This window comes from Somniosus microcephalus, chromosome 1 (assembly GCF_052327205.1).
Source record: "Somniosus microcephalus isolate GS21.2 chromosome 1, FLI_Smic_1.0, whole genome shotgun sequence".
NCBI lineage: Eukaryota > Metazoa > Chordata > Chondrichthyes > Squaliformes > Somniosidae > Somniosus > Somniosus microcephalus.
In genome coordinates this window covers 55526503-55546778 of record NC_140987.1, presented here as the reverse complement: position 1 = coordinate 55546778, position 20276 = coordinate 55526503, and the positions used below count along the sequence as shown (strand labels likewise).

General features: G+C 44.8%; 1 protein-coding gene and 1 long non-coding RNA gene across 4 annotated transcripts in view; one reads left to right on the top strand and one right to left on the bottom strand.

The window, feature by feature from the left end:
• The window catches only part of erbin (erbb2 interacting protein), a 244683-nt gene extending 235197 nt beyond the window's left edge, over positions 1 to 9486 (bottom strand). For all 3 annotated transcript variants that reach the window (XM_085981629.1, XM_085981638.1, XM_085981647.1), the window contains exon 1: positions 8594 to 9486. The gene's annotated coding sequence lies outside the window, so the exon portion shown is untranslated. The remainder of the gene's footprint in view (positions 1 to 8593) is intronic.
• LOC147124093 (uncharacterized) lies at positions 9445 to 11294 on the top strand. The gene is made up of 2 exons (XR_015077540.1): positions 9445 to 10338; positions 10827 to 11294. It is a non-coding gene; the product is annotated as an uncharacterized LOC147124093 (long non-coding RNA).
• The last annotated feature ends 8982 nt before the right edge of the window (positions 11295 to 20276 follow it).

Genomic DNA, 20276 nt, shown 5'->3' with positions numbered 1-20276 from the left:
CCCAAGGAATCTATGGTATGCAACTACGCAATCCAGGAGAAGGAGAAGCTTAGGCACTCCTACTATAGCAGTTGAGTATCATTTCAATTTATGATGTGTTAGAAATGTTGGGCCAGCAATTCAGGTCCCCACGGGCGAGTACACGCTGCGTACTCACCCGTAAGGCCAACGGAAGTGCCGGTTTCGCTCATGCACTGCGCAGGCGCTGGAAACCGGAACTTCCGTTCCCTTGAAGGAAGGGGTTCAGAGGTCAAACGCGTGCGCCGGAGAGGGAGCGCGTAGACCTGGAACTTCTGATTTTTAAAATTTATTTATTTTTTACAGGTTTCTCAGTGCGGGCAAGTCCCTAGCAGCTGCGCGTGAATTTATTTGACGTTTTACTTGGGTTTTGGGGCCGATCCCTATTCATAGATTTGACAGGTCTTCCTGTCAAATCCATGAATGGAGATTCCCTGCTCCGATTGGCTCCCCATGGCCCACATGATCCCAGGGGACGCTGCGAACTGACTGCGCCCCTGGGATATGCGAGCACTGCACACCGGCAGCTGGAGCAGGCCCAGGATCGAAATACCACGCGGGCCCACAGCACAATGGCAGGCGCGCTATGCAAGTGCAGGTCAGGGGCTTGCGCCCGCAGGAAGCCTCCAACCCGAATTTCTGGCCAGTTATGTTTTTGTGATAGCTGGGTACTAGCTCAAATGAACAGTGGGGGGAAAAAAAATCTATTTGCCAAATGGACTCCGTGCAGACCAAATTTTAGAAATATGCTCAAAACTGGTAGATGAAGAAATTGATCAATTATTAATTTTCATGCATACAAAAAAAACCTTCCTGTAATTTAGTGCTCATCAGCAACCATCAATAACAGGTCTTCCTGAACATCGCAACATACAGGCAGCCTCCTAGATCAGGTAAAATGAAAATACTCATAGAAACATAGCAAAATAGGAGGAGTAGGCCATTCGGCCCTTCGAGCCTGCTCTGCCATTCAATGAGATCATGGCTGATCCTCTGTCTCAATACCAGATTCCCGATCTCTTCCCATTGGTCTCTCAACTGTAATTTTACCCAAATATTGCAATCTTTTCCTGTTACTCCCTCCCTTAAAATTTATAAAAGACTTCAAGACTAAACTAGCTGGTGTCAGAGCTCCTGCTAATGGTTACCTGGAAATAAACTCACATTACAGGCATAGCAAAAACAACATCTTCAGTAAATCATTGAATTATCACCCATCTTCTAAGTGTTAAATATTTTCATTACAAGCTAAGTCTAACAGTAACAAAATTATATAACCACACAGACAGAAGCCTCAAATCAAAGTCACCTAAATTTTTCAAAATGTATTTTCATCTCCTTTACAGGTCTTTGTCCAGAGATCTTCCTGCGTATTCCTTGATTTAAGCAGTGGATTTCTGAAACAAAATCCACTGCTCAGACCAAAACACATTGCAGCCGCTTTATTTTAAAGAGTATTCAGAGAAAGCCATCAAACAAAATTCAAAAGCCCCTCGATGAAAATAAGATATCCCCTCTAAACCTTCAAATGACCAATGAATATAGTCATGAAAGCAACTACTGAATTTACGGTAACTTTTTCTGTTCCCAAACAATGGCTCACAAGGAAATTGAGGTCATGCCAAACATAGTCAAGACAATTTAAAGTTACGTAAAATGTGATCACACACACACTAATCACTCAGCAAGCAAAGCTTCCCAACCACTCCATGGATCGATACTTGGAATCCCTGAGCAGCATATCACTTAAGATCATTCACCCACTCCACAGGAGTTGCTCCAGATCTTAACAAAGGTGCAATATTCTATAGACATTAGAAGTGAATTACTATCCTAGTAGACAGACACTTATTGAGTAATACAAGGGATGAGCCCTTTGTGTCCTAGATCATCCCACTATGTTCACTGAAAGATGTTTAAAAAAATTAACTTCCACTAAAAGAAAACTGAAAATAATATACTTTGTTTCACCCATTTATTTTGATATTAGTCAGTATTCTATGAATCTGGAAATTATTAGGAGATGAGTCAGAAAGCAAGCAAGCATTGCAGCTTTGGATTTTAATGAGAAAAAGGGACATGCTGGAAAGCTGAATGGAAAATTGAAACAAACGAACAAGACTGAATCTGGCTTTCACCAAAGTTGGTAAACTGTAACTGCATCAATCAAATTCAGAGGATCTTTGCTCTGGGTTAAATGATCAGGTTGTGAGCTGGAAGGCACAATGATATTCACAAGCTGAAGTGTCGGATCAAGAGAATTACAGAAGAAATAATACAAGCCTGATCAGGTTACATGAAAGTGTAGAAGGCAGAAATCCTAGTGAATTCCTCATTAAAATTCTTCACAAACTATTGGGTACCCTGGTTATTATGGAACTAGAAAGCATACACTGGCACAGTCAGATCCTGAGACTGTCCACTTACTACATTACAACACAGTGACAACACTTCAAAAGTACTTCATTGGCTGTAAAGCACTTTGGGGCGTCCTGAAGTCATGAAAGGCACTATATAAATACAAGTTATTTCTTTCTAAATGATCTAGGTTTCCAAATGCCCAAATGGTCTTACTGACCATGAAGAGGAAAAGGATATTATGTATAAAGGCAAAAGGCGACACATTTTCTTCAAAAAAGCCAGCCCGTGCATGATGGGCCAACTGGCTGCCTTCTGTGCTGTATGATTCTATGATTTATGGATCTCTTACTAAAAGGAGGATTTGAACAAGTTAAACAAAAATTGAAAAATAACAGATTGAAGTTTTTGATCAAATCCAGCTTTTTTTTTTTAAAATAAACGTCACTAGCTCAAATTTAGCAGTTTGGAATTGTCATTGTTCCCCAATAATAAACACTTAATTTTTTTTTTGGAGGGGGGGGGATGGGATTTTCACAAGTTTGAAATTGTAACATATTGCTCTGCAAAATTTACTTCAAAACAATGCTCAAATCTTAACTTTCACATACCTCCACAAAGTGTTATTTTAGTCTCTTCCTTTCCATATTGGAATAGCCCAAGTTTCACCATTCTCTGATATCTAGCGCTTCAATGTTCCCCTCATGTCTCAGCGACCAATGTTCCACAAAGTACTCAAAAGCAGTGCAGTTTCAGCAAGATATCCGTAGACTTAATCTCTAATTTAGCTAAGTAGTTCAGAATTCTATTCACTTTGATAATTGCTGCTCTACAGTGATTTAACAAAAAAAATGCTGAGTCTACTACTCTTATATCTTTTTCAACAGCTCCCTTACCTATCAGCCAGAGTATGTACATCCCCCATTTTGTTGCTTCCAATGTGCAGTACCTTATACTTATCCATACTGAATTTCATTTGACAATGTTTCAGATTTAATCAGTTCATTTTGCACATCCTCAACAGACTGACTACTTCCCAAGTTTAGTATCAATTGTGAATTTGACTAATTTATATTTTGTTCCGGAATCCAAGCCACTCCACTTGATAGCTACTAAAGCACATTGTCATATATTGGGACCACCACCCGTCTTCAACTTAATCACTTTATAGAATACCCATTTTCAGTTAAAAGGACCAAAATGATTTTTATGTTACTACATAGACTATACTACATCAGTATTTTAGATACATTGCCATGTTGATGCTATGGGAAAGCAAAAAGTATCTTATTGAACCTACATCAACAGTGCTTTAGGGTTCATCCTTTTTGATGAAAGTATCCTCAGCAAGTCAGCAATCTGAAGATACACGATACCCCTTACATTTGGCACTGCTGCCATTCTTGGCTATATTCACATTAGGGATTTGGAGGGATTTTGCTGAACATGTGGCTCAATCAAATGGCCAACCATTTCAGATTCTGAAAGGCTGATCTTATACAGATATTAAATGTGAAATGAAAAGGATTGCAGCTACTTCAGAGGTGACCACATTTAAAAAAAACAATGGAATAAAATAGCCACACAATGTATCTTTGGGATATTTCTTTTTGCATGCAACCTTTGATGTTAGATTATCAAGTGCTGTACACAGTGTTTGTTTTAATATTTTTCTCTTGATTATTTTACATTTTAAGAATGAAGTACAAAGTGTGCATAATTCTAAAATTGAACACAGAATCTAAGATTGTGGCTATTTGACCAACAGTCAAGGTAACCACGCGAGACAAATCAGATAATTGACAAGACAACAAAAAAACTGACTAAAAATGTTTGCATGTTTTGCTTTTCTAATAAGTGCTTGCAACTTCACACTCAAAGATAACGTTGTTGCAAATTACTGTTAATCTAACTACAACTGCATTGTTTCCATTTCTTTATCCCAATAGCATTTGAGCTATTTATATAAAACCTGCATTCCCAACAGCCCGCACAAAACAAGGTTTAGATACAATAAACTTGTCAAAGTCATTTTTAAGCAAGCTGTTAACCGCAAACATAACTACTGCAGGTGAAGAAAACCATCAGCCTTTGAGCACAAAATTAAAAATGGAGTTAGAAACATTGGTAAGCCTTTTCCGCATTTGGCACTCAGTGTCAGTACCAAGCATCCCTACTTCAGGAACAGCAAGGCCAGACGCAGAGTAATACTCCTTCCACTTTTCCCCAACAATATCATCTAAAAACAACCTTAGAAGAGTGACCTCCATTTCAGAAAGGAGATTTTTTCCACATCCCACATCAGTAGGTATCACGGTTTGCAATTGTGATTACTTGTGGACAGTTTTGGTTTCCATATTTAAGAAAAGATATACTTGCTCTCGAGGCAGTTCAGAGAAGGTTCACTTGGTTGATTCCGGAGATGAGGGGGTTGACTTATGAGGAAAGGTTGAGTAGGTTGGGCCTCTACTCATTGGAATTCAGAAGAATGAGGGGTGATCTTATGTTGCCTCACAGCGCCAGGGACCCGGGTTCAAATCCGGCCTCGGGTGACTGTCTGTGTGGAGTTTGCACATTCTCCCCATGTTTGCGTGGGTTTTCTCCGGGTGCTCCGGTTTCCTCCCACAGTCCAAAGATGTGCGGGTTAGGTTGATTGGCCATGATAAAAAAAATTGACCCTTAGTGTTAGGGGGGGATTAAATACATGGGGTTACGGGGATAGGGCTTGGATGGGATGGCTGTCGGTGTAGGGACTGGGCGCTAGGGTTGGATGATCAGCCATGATCTCGTTGAATGGCGGAGCAGGCTCGAAGGGCCGAATGGCCTACTCCTGCTCCTATCTATGTTTCTATGTAAGATTGTGAGGGGGCTTGATCAGGTGGATGCGGGGAGGATGTTCCCACTGATGGGTGAGACTGGAACTAGGGGGCATAATCTTAGAATAAGGGGCTGCCGTTTCAAAACTGAGATGAGGAGAAACTTCTTCACTCAGAGGGTAGTAAATCTATGGAATTTGCTACCTCAGAGAGCTGTGGAAGCTGCGACATTAAATAAATTTAAAACAGAGATAGACAGTTTCCTAGCCGATAAGGGAATTAAGGGTTATGGGGAGCGGGCAGGGAAGTGGACGTGAGTCTAGGTTTGGATCAGCCATGATCCTATTGAATGGCGGAGCAGGCCCGAGGGGCCATATGGCCTACTTCTGCTCCTACTTCTTATGTTATGTTCTTATGTTATTCACCCAAGTCCAAAGAACTCAACCACAGGTTGGCAACAGCAAAGGCTTAAGGGCCCTCAAGTTGCAGAAGGGTTCTCCTGGAGTTTACCTAGCTAAAACCATGAAGCTCACTTGCATAAAGCACTAGGAATCCTCCTGTTGCTTGTCCACCCTTTTTTTTTTAAATTAAAGGTGTTTGTGGAATGTGGATGGCACTGCAGTATTTATTGCCCATCCCTAGTTGTCCTGCTGGCATTAAGAGTCAACCACATAGTATGGGACTGAAATCACACAGGATAGACCAGGTAGTGATAACAGGTTCCTCCCCGAAGGACATGAGTGGCCCAATTTGGTTTTTAATAACTAAACAACTTGCATGGTTAGTTCTCTAGTGCTAGTCCACAAATTACCAGATTTATTCACTTCAATTCCACAACTTGCCATGGTGGGCTTTGAATTCATACCCTCTGGATTCCTAATCTAGTATCCTATCCACTAGACTACTATATCCTACTAGGGCCACTCTACCTATTGGGATATTCACTGGCTTGAAGAGTTATCGGACACCAAGTGGAAAGAATTATGGCTTCCAGTGACATGCCTAGCCCTCCAGGTGTAATAATGAAGCCAGGCCAGATGGTCAATTATCCACAGTGAATACTGTTGACTTACCTGGCCCAGGTGTCAAATTATTAAATCTACCATTAAAGTTTGATTTTGTTCTAATCTTTAATTGGCAGGCATGTTATATTGAGCTAGCTTGACCCCAAAGAAACCCTGCTTACCTTTACCCCAAAGAAGATAATCTTTAGACAATTGACAAGAACTCTTAACTAGGTAGACAACAGATAGCATGGACAAATACCATACCCGTGTACAGTGATTCCACGAGTAGGTGGTGTGGAACTTCAGCAGCAACTAGCTGCGTCATTGCAACCCAATCACAGTAGGCACCACCCTGGGTATATAACTGTGTTTTATCTGGCCAACACCTTACAGCAGCTGTCATCTCAACCCTCAGACCTTCCTCATCAGACATCCGTCTTCTGCAAGAACTGACAGGATAACTCAATTTACCAGCCAACTTGATGCTCTATATATCTCAAGTCTAATGCTACATACCATAGAATCAAAGAATCTTACTGCACAGAAAGAGGCCAGTCAATCATGCCTGTGTTTGCTATTTGAAAGAGCTATCTAATTAGTCCCACTCCCTTGCTCATTCTCCATAGCCCAGCAAATTTTTCCTTTTCAATATACCCAATTACCTTGAAAGTTACTACTGAACCTGCCTCCACCACCCTCAGAGGCAGTGCATCTCAAATCATCACAACTCACGCATAAAAAAAGCCCTCTGATCTCCCTGCTGGTTCTTTTGCCAATTATTTTAAAATCAATATCCTCTGGCACCTACCAACACGTCCATTAGCCAAATCATTGTTCAAGATGGCTCTTGGAACACACGAGAGCCCCCAAAATAATACCCGAAAAGATGCGCAATTCCTTCAAAAATACTTAGAAGACACTTAAAACTTTTACAATGCAACTGGTCGATACAGGCACTGAATCGTGGACAATTGTGCCTCTCCCAGTTTTCAAGAGAAAGAGGTTCTGCAAGGCTACTCTTACATGGATATTTGAGCTAGAATGCAAATTCCAGAGCCCAAGTTTGTGCTGTGGATCCATAACCAGCAGGAGCAGAGTTCAGATTCATTTAAGAAAAGATACATTCACGATGTTCGCCTCTGCCAGATTCAAACCCAAGTCACGGAGCATCACCTATTTTAAAAAGAAACATAAAACAACTACACCCCTGTATCTTGTGTGTATGCTTTTTTTAAAAACACTGTTTTGTATATTTGCTGTATAGAAGAGGAGGTTAAATGGTGTAAAATCTGAAGAAAAAAAAAATCAGGTTCCAGTCTACTAGTTTTGCCCTTAACATTTTATATCTTCCAAAAAAGTCATACATTTCAATAGCATTCGGTAAGGTATGCTGTGCATTTTTAATTTTTTTTGGGGGAAGTGTCCTAAGCAACCCACCAATCCCCCACCCTGACCAGTGTCATAATTCTGAAAGGCAAATCATAGCAACGTGTTTACGCAACTTTGTCCTAGATTTAATTACAGTACGTGTGCAAAGCATATCTCTGGGAATTTTGCATATGAACATAATAGAAACATACATTATTATAATGAAGTATCGATAGCATCACACATCAGGGAGTTATTAACCACAAGGCTGCATTGACTCAGTTAAAACTCGAAGGAACTGCAACTCAAAACAAACCACTTAAAAAAAAAAAATACATCCTTGTGTTAGCTCAAAGTACAGCCACGACAGACAGTGACTTAATTTTGGTGTCAAACTACATGCATAACCTTGAAATCAACACAAGCGTGCATGCACATCTACCTGTGCAGTACTTCTCTATTAAAATTATTAAAAAAAACTTACTCTGCTGTGGAGACAAATTGACTTCATACGAATATTTTGAACATTAGATTTTTGGGGGGCAGAAGGAGTAGGAATCGAGGTCAAGCTTTTGTCAGAAGGGGGGGGGGGAAATCACGTTAACATTTGCTTCCTGTCATCCAAACGATGTGCTAGATGTCTTTTTGATGCCAAGCCAATTTATCCGAGTAAGTAAATACAGCAGTTATCTTTTAACACCGTTACTGTGAACATACCAGTGTTGATGCAATAAGCTGCTTCGGTTCAGGCCCTGAAGTTAAACAAAGGGATCTCTGTATGTATGATACGTTTAGACTTTGAACAGCTTCAACTGGTCAGGTTTAAGCACCTATATAAAAAAAACGAAAACTTCCTTTCCTGCTTTCGAGATAAACACTTATTTTCATTTATATCGCCATGTTTCAGCCGGTTTTGATCATGTGCTCATTAAGTTGTCCCAACAGCCAGAGAAGGGGCTAGGCCCTTTCTCAGAAGGCGAGCAAGAAACCAAGCCGAAAACAAATTCCGAACACAAGCCATTTTACCTTTACTCGCCACTGAGCCAGGCGGTCCGCTTCTTCATCGGCTTGAAACTTTAAACAGCGACTGACAATCCACACAGGTCGGTCCGTCCGAGGAGGGAGGTTAGGTGGAGTTTAAGGAACGACAGAACAATTCTATTTAAAAAAAATACTCGCAAGCTCTGAAACCAAGTGTGCTCTGTCACGGCGGAGTCAGCGAGTCCAATTAAATCTTCGCCATGTCTTTGTGGGCCGAAGTTTCCAAGTTTTTTTGTTGGCTTTCTTTCCCCTCCACCTCCTTCCACACTATGATGTAACCAAGTCCTTTTTGGTCGGCTTAAAAGTAACTTTCCGGTTCCTTCGCTGAATTTAAAGGCTCTGCTCTTCGTGCACACAAAAAAAAATAATTTAAAATGGAGTAAAACACGACAGGAGGTGGTGGAGGGGGAAAGAGTACCAAGTCTGCCGGCTGTTCCCTTTCAAAGCAGGAAACCGCGGCGAATCCACAGCATTCCCAGCGCGCAAGAAGTCAAAAAGACTGCAACAACCGGGGGAAAAAATGTCCCCCTATTGTAGTTTCACCTTCAGGAAGGAGCTGTTGTGGTTCTTCCCCACCACACACATACACACACACACGGAGCTCTTTTTAATAACCCTCCTTTCTTACAGTAGCAGAGTAAAGAATTGCCGCACCCAAATCCATCCGAAATTAATTTCTCCAATCTCTCTCTCTCTCTCTCTCTCTGGCAGCGATGCAGACAGTATCAGCAGTACATCGCTGCAAACAGATTTGCGCAACTCCCCAGAGCCTCCTCGGGAAAATAAGTAGTAGGCGGGGGGGGGGGGAAGAAAGCAGCCACTACCAACCGCTGCGTCCTCAGACAGCCAGCAGACTGACCGAGGAGATGTTTGCGGGGGGGGGGTGAGCAGAGAAAAGTGAAGCGCACACACACAGAGAAAGAGAGGGAGATGCACCGACTGGAGGAAGCAGCAGCGCCAACTTTCTCCAGCGGCCACAAAGTAACCAGCGCGCGGCGCCTTGATTGACACTTCCCGCAGCCACAGGCCGCCGCCGGCACTCCGCTGTCAATCATCCCCCAGCCCCCCAATCAAGTGCTGCCCGTGGACAGGGACTTCCTTGCACTCTTCTGCTGTGAAGTTTCATTTTGATTGCGTTTATTTATTTTTTTTGGCGGGGAGTTCTGCTAACTCGCGCAAGGAAGGCTTGATGCTTTGCAATTCGGCAAGGGAGAGCCATGGCCAGTCACTTCCTTGTGCCTTTCCCAATCTCGCCAGCTACAATGTCACGGTGAATGAATTTCCAAACCAGACTGAGATGCAAAGCCCATTTACTTTCGTAGAAATGTTCTGGGGAGGGAGGGAGGAGGGGCGGGGGAATGATGTTGGGTTTCGGTTTGCTTGGGGGGGGGGGGGAGGCTGGAGATGATGTTGGGTTTCGGTTTGCCAATACAAGTAAGAGATGCCATTGTTTCATCTGAAGCAAGACACGTTGGGTGATCAGCTGAGGAGATGGTGACCGGTTTAGAACTCATTTTGTTTTGGCACACACGGATTCGAACTTGTGGTCGAGCGGACTGATCGCCATTCTGCTTTGATCAGATTCACATGCATTTGTTCGGACTCGGCTACTACATTCCGGTTTGCTATACTGTTACCAAGTGAAGTAATTCACGTTTATAGTCGAACTTGATGCGTCCTCTTGAAATAGGAAGGTGCGAAATGTTTTTCACAACTGCAGTGAACAAAGGGTAAGAGATAGCTAAGTTTTGCTGATGTCGGTTCTGTTAGAAGTCTGCAATTTCATTATTGGTCGTTTAAATTTTCTAATATGCAAAAAAGTAGAATATCTATTAAACAGAAATAGAAAATACTTGAAACACAGTAGGTTGGTCAGCAGAGTTCTGATAAAGAGCTGTATTTATTTGTTCTCGCCGCAGATGCTGACTGATCGACCGTGTATCCATTTTTTTTGTTTCATGCTTATTATTTGTGAGAACAAAATTTTAATATATACAAAGTTAGATTGAGTCAAGGAAATCACATTTCTAATTAATTCATGTCGAATGAATTCTCATCTGCTTTATGGTGAAGCGTGAACAACGTGCGTTAAAGCAATGTTGCTTGGAATTCAAAACGTTTCAAAAGTCTTTATCATCTCCTTGTATAAACTGTTTTGTGATTCCCCGTAGTACAGTGTCACAGTATGGGGATGTTATGTTATTTTTTTTCCCTTCAGAAATGGAAACCGTAAGCATCCAAAGCTTGGTGCATCACAATTCATGAGGCAACTGCTTTGAAACAACGCTGTTCCGGTTTCTTCCGCTACTACATCGCATTATCAGAACCTGTCTTCACAACAGAGACTTTGGTGCAACCCTTCCTTCCTGAATACTTTCCTGTCTGCAGTCTGCACAAGCTCCTTAGACGTACAAACATAAATCTACAAAAAAAATCTGCATTGGTCTTGACTTGAATGTGTGTCATTGCGTCCAAGCAAGATTTCATCTCCCATTTTAATTTAGTTATATCGTGGGGCGGGGAGGGGGTTCTGCCCCACATATTCTGTAAATCAAAACTTTAAATATCGAATTGTTTGGAGATACGTTGTTAAATGGCTCATCCTTGTTGTATGGTTTGTAAAAGTGAATTCGGTGATGGAACTTTTATACGTCTATAAATAAATACGGCGGCACATTAGACACGATTCTTCCACGACTGTGCATGGTTTTTTTTACAGCCAGTTATGTGATAGTAATCAGAGAAGTTGAGATCAGGTAACTTAGCAATACCTGACGAAAGATCATCGGCCTGAAACGTTAGCTCTTGTTTCTCTCTCCACAGATGCTGCCTGGCCCTGGGTGTTTCCAGCATTTTCTGTTTGTATTTCAGATTTACAGCATCCGCAGTATTTTGCTTTTGTTTGAATGAGGTATTGAATCTGGGTCTGTGGTGGTCTGTTTTTCATTTATTCACTGAATGAGGCAATGCAGCATTTATTTTCCATCCCGACTTGCCCTGAGAAGATGATGACGGGCTTCCTCCTTGAACCACTGCATTCCTTGGTCATAGGTAGGGAATTCCAGGATTTTAACCCAGCAATGAGGAAGGAGGGGAGCGTATATCCAAGTCAGGGTAGTGTATCAGTTGGCGGGGTTCTTGGAGGTGATGGCATTCCCATGGTATTGTTGCTCTTGACCTTCTTGGGAATAGAGGTTGTGGGGCTAGGAAGTTCTGTCAAAGTAAGCTTGGTGAGTTACTGCACTGCATCCTATATATAGTATGTACTGACTGGAGTGTTGGTCGTGGAAGGGGTGGATTCTGAGTCCAGTGTCAAGGGCGTTGACCGAGCCGACTCCTTTGTCCTGGATGGTGTTGAGTTGTTTGAATGTTGTTGTAGCAGCGCCATCCAGGTAAGTGGTGAGTATTCCATCACAATCCTAACTTAAGCCTTGTAGATGGTGGAGAGGCTTTGCAGGGTCAAAAGGTGAGTCACTCGTTGCACAGTACCCCGCCTCTGCCCTGCTCTTGTAGCCACAGTATTTATATGGCTAAACTTCTGGTCAGTGGTGATTCCCTAAAATATTGATGGCAGGGCTGTAGAAATGGTGGTGCCACTGAAGGTCAAGAGGAGCTGGGTGGGCTTTCTCTTGTTCAAAATGGGCATTACCTGGCTTTTATGTGGCCCAAATGTTACCTGCTGCTTGTTAGCACAAGCCAGAATTTTGTCCGAGTCCTGCTGTAAACCTGCATGGGCTGCTTCATTAGTTGAGGATTTGTGAATGGAGCTGACCACTGTGGAATCATCAGCAAATTGCTCTACTCCTGACCTTATAACAGAAGGAAGATAATTGATGGAGTAGCTGAAGATGTTTGGGTTGAGGGCACTTCTCTGAGGAATTGCTGCAGTGAAATTTCTGGGGCTGCATTGATTGGTCATTGATAGCCAAAAGCATCCTCCTGTGTGCCGGGTATGACTCCGGCTAAAGGAGCATTTTCCCTATGACCCCCATTAATCTGTTTGCTGAGACTCGGTGCCATACTTGGTCGAGTGGTGAATTATAGTACTCGGGTATGGCAAACAGATAAATGTGGAACCTTTTGCGCTGTCAGTTATGAATGGGAGAAAATGAGATGTTGGACTATATATTAAGTAAGACAATTCTAAATTCACACAACCCATTTCCAACAGATATTACCAAACTTTAATATAACCCACTGATACCCAAGTATTGGGGGGTGGGCTGTCCAGGTAGGCTGTAGTACAGAGTCAGAAAAAAATACTATGGACGGAAAATTATTGCAGGAATCTCACAGCAGGCAGTGTGGCATGAGGTGGGTTTTAAGTGAGCACTACTAAGCAACAAATTCAATGTATTCGTCTAATCAGCAGTGGAGAGCTAATAGTTTTTAATGAGTGCAGTTTGCTTGCAGCTTATTTTACGACTTTGTGCAGTAGGCGCAATCACACTGTCATGCAATAAACCCAGTCTTCTCCCCATAATGTGCACACGATTTTGCAATGCAGCTGTTGAGTGTAATGGCACCCTGCAGAAATTTTATGTATTCACTTGTTCCGGATCAAGTCAGGTTTGCGAGTTAGTTGACTGCTCTTGCTTGGATTGAGTTGGTGTTTTTATATAGAATCTACAGTACAGAAACAGGCCATTCAGCCGAGCTGGTCTATGCCGGTGTTTATGCTCCACACGAGCCTCCTCCCACCCTACTTCATCTAACCATGGCACCCCATCTACCACCTTAAACATTCACGCCTTCTACCACCGGCGTACTGTGGCTGCACTGTGTACCATCTACAAGATGCACTGCAGCAACTCACCAAGGCTTCTTCGGCAGCACCTCCCAAACTCGCGACCTCTTCCACCTAGAAGGACAAGGGCAGCAGGCACATGGAAACACCATCACCTCCAAGTTCCCCTCCAAGTCACACACCATCCTGACTTGGAAGTATATCGCCGATCCTTCATCGTCGCTGGGTCAAAATCCTGGAACTCCCGACCTAACAGCACTGTGGGAGTACGTTCACCACACGGACTGCAGCGGTTCAAGAAGGCGGCTCACCACCACCTTCTCAAGGGCAACTAGGGATGGGCAATAAATGCTGGCCTTGCCAGCGATGCCCAGATCCCATAAGCGAATAAAATAAACATATCCTTCCATTCCTTTCTCCCTCATGTGTTTAGCTGCGTAGCTGGAAATCTGGAACTCTCTCCACCAAAAAGCTGTTGAGCCTGGGGTCAATTGAAAATTTCGGATCTGAGATTGCTAGATTTTTGTTAGGCAAGGGTGTTAGATCCGTGATTCTGAGAGTATGATGTTTTCAAATAACTACACGGATGCTGTAACAACAATCAACAGGTGTTTACTGGAGTAGGGTAGTCTCAAGACTGGGGGTACAGAGGCATGCTCAAGGCTTATATACAGGTGGTCACTGCCGGTACTACAGTATACAGGAGCTGTAAAAGTAGTTCTCTCTTAAAGGTACATACACTACAATTCCTCCCCTTTTAGATTAGCAGTACCCATAATATTCAGATAACAATTAACACTTTAACATGCACATTAAGCCCTGTTCCTGGGACTAGGGACAGGGTCACTGGCTAAGGCTTGGAAGCTAAGCAGAGCCAGGCCTGGTTAGTACCTGGAGGGGTGACCATCAGGGAAGACCAGGTGCAGAAGGTCACGGAAAGAGCCCCAAGGAGGGGCAGTTGGTGAGAAGGTCACAGAAGGAGCCCCGGGAGGGGCGGCTGGTGAGCAGGCCCGGGCATTGGGCTGAAGATAGGAGGAATGGTGGAAATGGAATGGCGGCGCGCACAGACGCAGCGGCTTTGCTTCTCCCAGGACGGTGCTATTTACGTTTAATGTTAATGTTATTTGTACTGGACTCATGGGAGCTTGCAAGATCACATTTCGTTGTTCATGTACTTGTGCAATGACAATAAAGTTGAATTATTTATTTATTTATTGAACAAAAATAGTCCATTTATAGATTCAGTCTTTGGGGCGGCTTCCTGATCCTTTCTGGATAGTGCCTTCCCTGAGGTTCTTCTTCTTGGTGCGGAGGCGATTCTGGCCCCTTTTCGTCGGTTAGTTAATCAGTTTCCACTGCTACTGGTTCTGAGGTAGATGCTACCGGTATGTCGGGTTCATCCCCAGGTACTCGAGACATGGGGTTGACTCGTTCCTGTGACGCTAAGATCTGATCGACGTGGCGTCTCACAATGTTCTCCCCGACATCCACTGTGTACATTAATGGCCCCTGCCTTGTGCATATCGTTCCGGGTTGCCATTTCTCTGTTCGGTAGTCACGGGCCAAGACTGGTTGTCCTACATTGAAGCTCCTTGTTGGCTTCTCATTGATGTGCTGGAATTGTTTATCCTCAACATTTCTTCGCACATTGGGTCTGAGCAAATCCAGACGAGATCTCAACCTTCGGTTAAAGAACATCATGGCCGGGGTCTGGTTGGTAACTGCATGTGTCGCATTTCTGTAGGCTAATAGGAAATTGTCCACCTTATGCTGTAGTGGAATTTCATCGTTGCACGTGGCCTTTATCGCCTTTTTAAAGGTTTGTACGAACCTCTCAGCCAATCCATTTGTGGCTAGATGATACGGGGCGGATGTGTAATGCCTTACCCCATTCCTTCTCATAAATTTCCGAAACTCTTCGGACACAAACTGTGGTCCATTATCAGAGCAAATCTGCTCTGGCAAGCCGTTCCTGGCAAATATGGTCCGTAGGATTGCAATCGTTTTCTCTGTGGTGGTTGAGGACATTTTTATCACCTCAGGCCATTTCAAGTGAGCATCCACTGCTATTAAGAACATTGAGTCCATGAATGGACCAGCAAAATCAATATGCACCCGTTGCCATGGAGAGGAGGGCCACTCCCATGGGTGTAGAGGGGCATGTGGTGGTGCATTTTGGACCTTCTGGCATCCTGAGCAGCTCTTGGTTAGGTCCTCGATTTGTTGATCGATCCCCGGCCACCACACATAAGCCCTAGCAAGGCTTTTCATTTTCACCCCTCCCAGATGACCTTCATGAAGCTCATTTAGCCCCTTAACTTGGGTGGAATCACCACTCGGGATCCACACATCACTGTCCCCTGGCATACTGACAGCTGTTCTCTTCTGGATGAGAATGCTGGCAACAGTGAGTCGCCGTGTGTTGGCCATCCCCTCACCGTCAAATCATATACCCGAGACAGTGTCGGATCATTGCGGGTCTCCTTCTCTATATCCGCGTTAGTTACTGGCAATCGTTCAATTATTGACGAATAAAATATCTCGATAGGGTCCACTGCTGGTGCTTCCTCTACAGTAGGCAGTGGCAGGCGTGATAGCCCATCAGCGTTTCCATGCTGTTTCGTGCCTTTATATTCTATTTCATATTGGTTCGCCCCTAGAAAAAGGGACCATCTTTGTAACCGTTGTGCAGTCATCACCAGAACGCCCTTCTTTGGATTAAAGATGGAGACAAGTGGTTGGTGGTCAGTCAGCAAGGTGAACTTCTGCCCATGCAGATAGTAGTTGAATTTTTTTACTCCCCATACTCGGCTGAGGGCCTCCCTGTCAATCTGGGCGTAGTTGCGCTCGGCTGAGGTTAGTGACCGAGACGCAAAGGCTACTGGCCTCTCCAACCCGTCTGGGAATTTGTGCGACAGCACCGCTCCAATACCATAGGGTGATGCATCACATGCCAAACGAAATGGTAGTGCTGGGTGGAAATGGGCCAACACCTCTTTTGATGTGATCAATTCTTTGCACTTCTGGAAAGCTCGTTTACGTTCGTCATTCCACTTCCATGGTAGCCCTGTTTGCAGTAGGGTGTTCAGTGGGTGTAATACCATAGACAAATTTGGTAAGAACTTATGGTAGTAGTTTACCAGCCCGAGGAACGACCTCAGTTGTGACACATTTTCCGGTGCTGGAGCCTTGACTACTGCCTCAATCTTTTCAGGGGACTTATGTAACCCCTCTTCATCGATAACATGGCCACAATACGAGATCTGCTTCTGGAAAAACTCGCACTTGTGGCGATTAGCTCGTAGCCCATATTCCTTTAATCTAGTGAGCACCTTCTCCAGGTTGGCGAGGTGATCACTGTCATTTTCGCCCGTGACCAGGATGTCGTCCAAATAACACTGGGTCCCTGGAATCCCTTGCAGGACTTGATCCATCGCCCTTTGCCAAATAGCCGGAGCTGATGCTACCCCGAACACCAGCCGGTTGTATTGGTAGAGACCTTTATGAGTGTTGATCGAGAGGTATTGTTTCGAGGCTTCTTCTACCTCCATTTGCAAGTACGCCTGGGCTAGATCAATTTTGGTGAAGCGTTTACCTCCAGATAGCGAGGCGAAAATATCCTCAATTCGTGGAAGCGGATATTGTACCGTGTGAAGGACTGGGTTCACTGTTACCTTAAAATCCCCACAGATGCGGACCTTCTTTGGTTCCCCAGGCGTATTACTCAACGACCTCTTCATTACAGGAACGATGGGTGTAGCCCACTCGCTCCAGTCTACTTTGGACAGTACTCCTGAACGTTCCAACCCTTCCAGCTCTGCTTCGACGGCTGGTCTGATCGCATAAGGCACTGGTCTGGCCTTAAGAAACTTTGGGCTTGCATTTTCCTCTATTTTAATCGTTGCTGTTATGCCTTTTAGTGTTCCGAGTCCCTCCTGGAACACTTCTTTTGCGTCAGTTAGCATTTTTGACAGTCGTCCAGGTGTGACGTCGTCATCCTTTTTGGCCTCAACCTTCAGTGCCTGTATGGAATGCCAATCTAATTGTATCTTCCGGATCCATTCACGTCCTAGTAGTGGTGGTCCTCCATCTGGCAATACATATAGGTCCATTTTAGGTATTTCCTGGCATTTGTATATCACTTTCACCCTTATTTTTCCTTTGGGGTAGACTTTTTGCCCCGTGTACGTCTTCAAGACAATCTCTGTAGCTTTCAAGGGTATGTGTGAAAATAGCCGCTTGTAGTCCCTTTGGTTTATGACTGTTAGGGCTGATCCTGTGTCCAATTCCATTTTCACTTGGACTCCGTCTATCTTGAGTGTAACCCAGATAGCCTGATGATCCTCCATTTTAGTTACCTTATGTAGTTTCAGACAACCCAGCTCCTTGCTTCCGGAGTCTGTATCACTTTTCATTTCGTCTGAACTACTGTCCATCACCTTATGTACCTTTTTGTACTTCTCCTGTGGAGATTTCTTGCTGTTGGTTTTCTTCCCTGACCTGCAGACTCTTGCTATGTGTCCTGCTTTTCCACACTGTCTGCACACTTGGTCCTTGAACCAACAATCCTTCTGATCGTGTGTTGTTCTGCCGCAGCGATAACACTTCCCTGTTCCATATGACATTTCATTGGTGCCATATTCTTGCGGTCTCCATTGTATCTCTGCAGCGCCCCTTGCGGCTGCTTCGTGTGATACTGCCATACTGAAAGCCTTGTCCAGCGTAAGATCCTTTTCTGCTAGAAGCCGTTTCTGGGTTCCCTCACTTTGAAGCCCACACACAAACTTGTCCCTTAACGTATCTGCTAGTCCCACTCCAAACTGGCAGTGTTTCGATAGCTTGCGCAGTTCCGTTAAGTACTCAGCATTACTTTCGTCTTTATGCTGGTTCCTTTTGTGGAACTTAAATCTTTCTGCTATCAGCAGCGGTGTGGGGTTTAAGTGGTCCTGTAGGGTTTCTACTATGCTTTCGAAATTCTTATCCACAGGCTTCTCTGGGGTTATTAGATTTCGCAGTAAGCCATAAGTTTTTGCACCCATGGAATTTAACAAAACCAGTGCTTTCCTAGCATCTGGCACTTCATTCGCCCTGCAGTACACCTCAATACGTTCCACATATGTCACCCAATCTTCGACTTCATTGTCGAACGTAGAGATACTGCCACTCTTCGGCATCCCTGGGTGTGATTTAACTGTCAAAAATGGTGTCTCCTGCGCTCTCCCTTCTTCTCCGCTGGCACAAAATGGCGTCTCCCGCGCTTTCCTTTCTTCCCGCGCTCGCCCTTCTTCTCCGCTGCGGCTTCTAAAAATGGCATCTCCCGCGCTCTTCCTTCTCCGCGGCTCAATGCCGTCTCCCGCGCTCTCCCTTCTTCTCCCCGCGGACACTGTTCAGCCCTTGAGCCCTGGCTGTGCTCTGCGCGTTTTTTTTCTGTGCGCCTTTCCCGTTTCCGCCGCTCGGTCCTGAACCCGGCTGCTGCTTTACCCTCTCTCTGTTTTGTTTTTCCTCGACGCCACTCGGTTTTGAACCTCCGGCTGCGCCCTGTGCGCTTCACCCTCTCTCTTACCCCGTCGACGCTGCTCGGCTTTTTCTCTGCCGTCGGTCGGCTCCAGCCGCCGCTGTCCGGGAAGGGTCTGCGCTGTACCTGTTGTCAGTCTGTTGCTGGACCGTCGTGGCTGGGGAACCAAGCCCGGCTCTCAACAGCCTCCCCTGCGATGTTCACTCTCTGCCGGACGACTGGGCGGTTGCTCGTGGTCGACGCCCGTGCTTCTGGCCTCGACTTTCTTCCACCGCCCTCCCGGAGCGAATCCTTGAAGGGAAATGCAGAGTTGCAGGTAGATTCGAATCGACACTCGTCGCCCTGTTAGATCCGTGATTCTGAGAGTATGATGTTTTCAAATAACTACACGGATGCTGTAACTTAACAATCAACAGGTGTTTACTGGAGTAGGGTAGTCTCAAGACTGGGGCTACAGAGGCATGCTCAAGGCTTATAGACAGGTGTGGTCACTGCCGGTACTACAGTATACAGGAGCTGTAAAAGTAGTTCTCTCTTAAAGGTACATACACTACAATTGGTATTAAGGGTTACGGAACCAAGACAGGTAGATGGAGTTAAGCTACAGATCAGCCATGATCTAATCGAATGGTGGTACAGGCTCGAAGTGCAGAATGGCCTGCTCCTGTTCCTATATTCCCCTTAAATGCATCTATGCTATTCGCCTCAACTCTTCTTCTTAGGCAGTCCCTCGGAACCGAGGATGACTTGCTTCCACATTAAAAATGAGTTCTCAGGTGACTGATGAGTCCAATGCGGGACCTACAGTCTCTGTCACAGGTGGGGCAGACGGTGGTTGAAGGGGCGGGTGGGTGGGTTGACGTGCGCTCCTTCTGCTGTTTGCGCTTGGCTTCCATTTGCTCTCGCCAAAGAGACTCGAGGCATTCGGCGCCTTCCCGGAGGCTTCACCTCCACTTTGTGCGGTCTTGGGCCAGGGATTCCCAGGTGTCGGTGGAGATGTTGCACTTTTTCAAGGAGGCTTTGAGGGTGTCCTTGAAGCGTTTCCTCTGCCCAGCTGGGGCTCTCTTGCCGTGTTGGAGCTCCGAGTAGAGCGCTTGTTTTGGGAGTCTTGTATCGGGCATGCGGACAATGTGACCCGTCCATTGAGCGTGGTCAAAGCTTCAATGCTGGGGATGTTGGCCTGAGCGAGAACACTGACGTTGGTGCGCCTATCCCGCCAATGGATTTGCAGGATCTTGCGGAGGCAGCATTGGTGGTACCTCTCCAGTGCTTTGAGGTGCCTGCTGTACATGGTCCATGTCTCTGAGGCATACAGGAGGGCAGGTATTACTACTGCTCTGTAGACCATGAGCTTGGTGCCGGGTTTGAGGTCCTGGTCTTCAAACACTCTCTTCCTCAGGCGACCG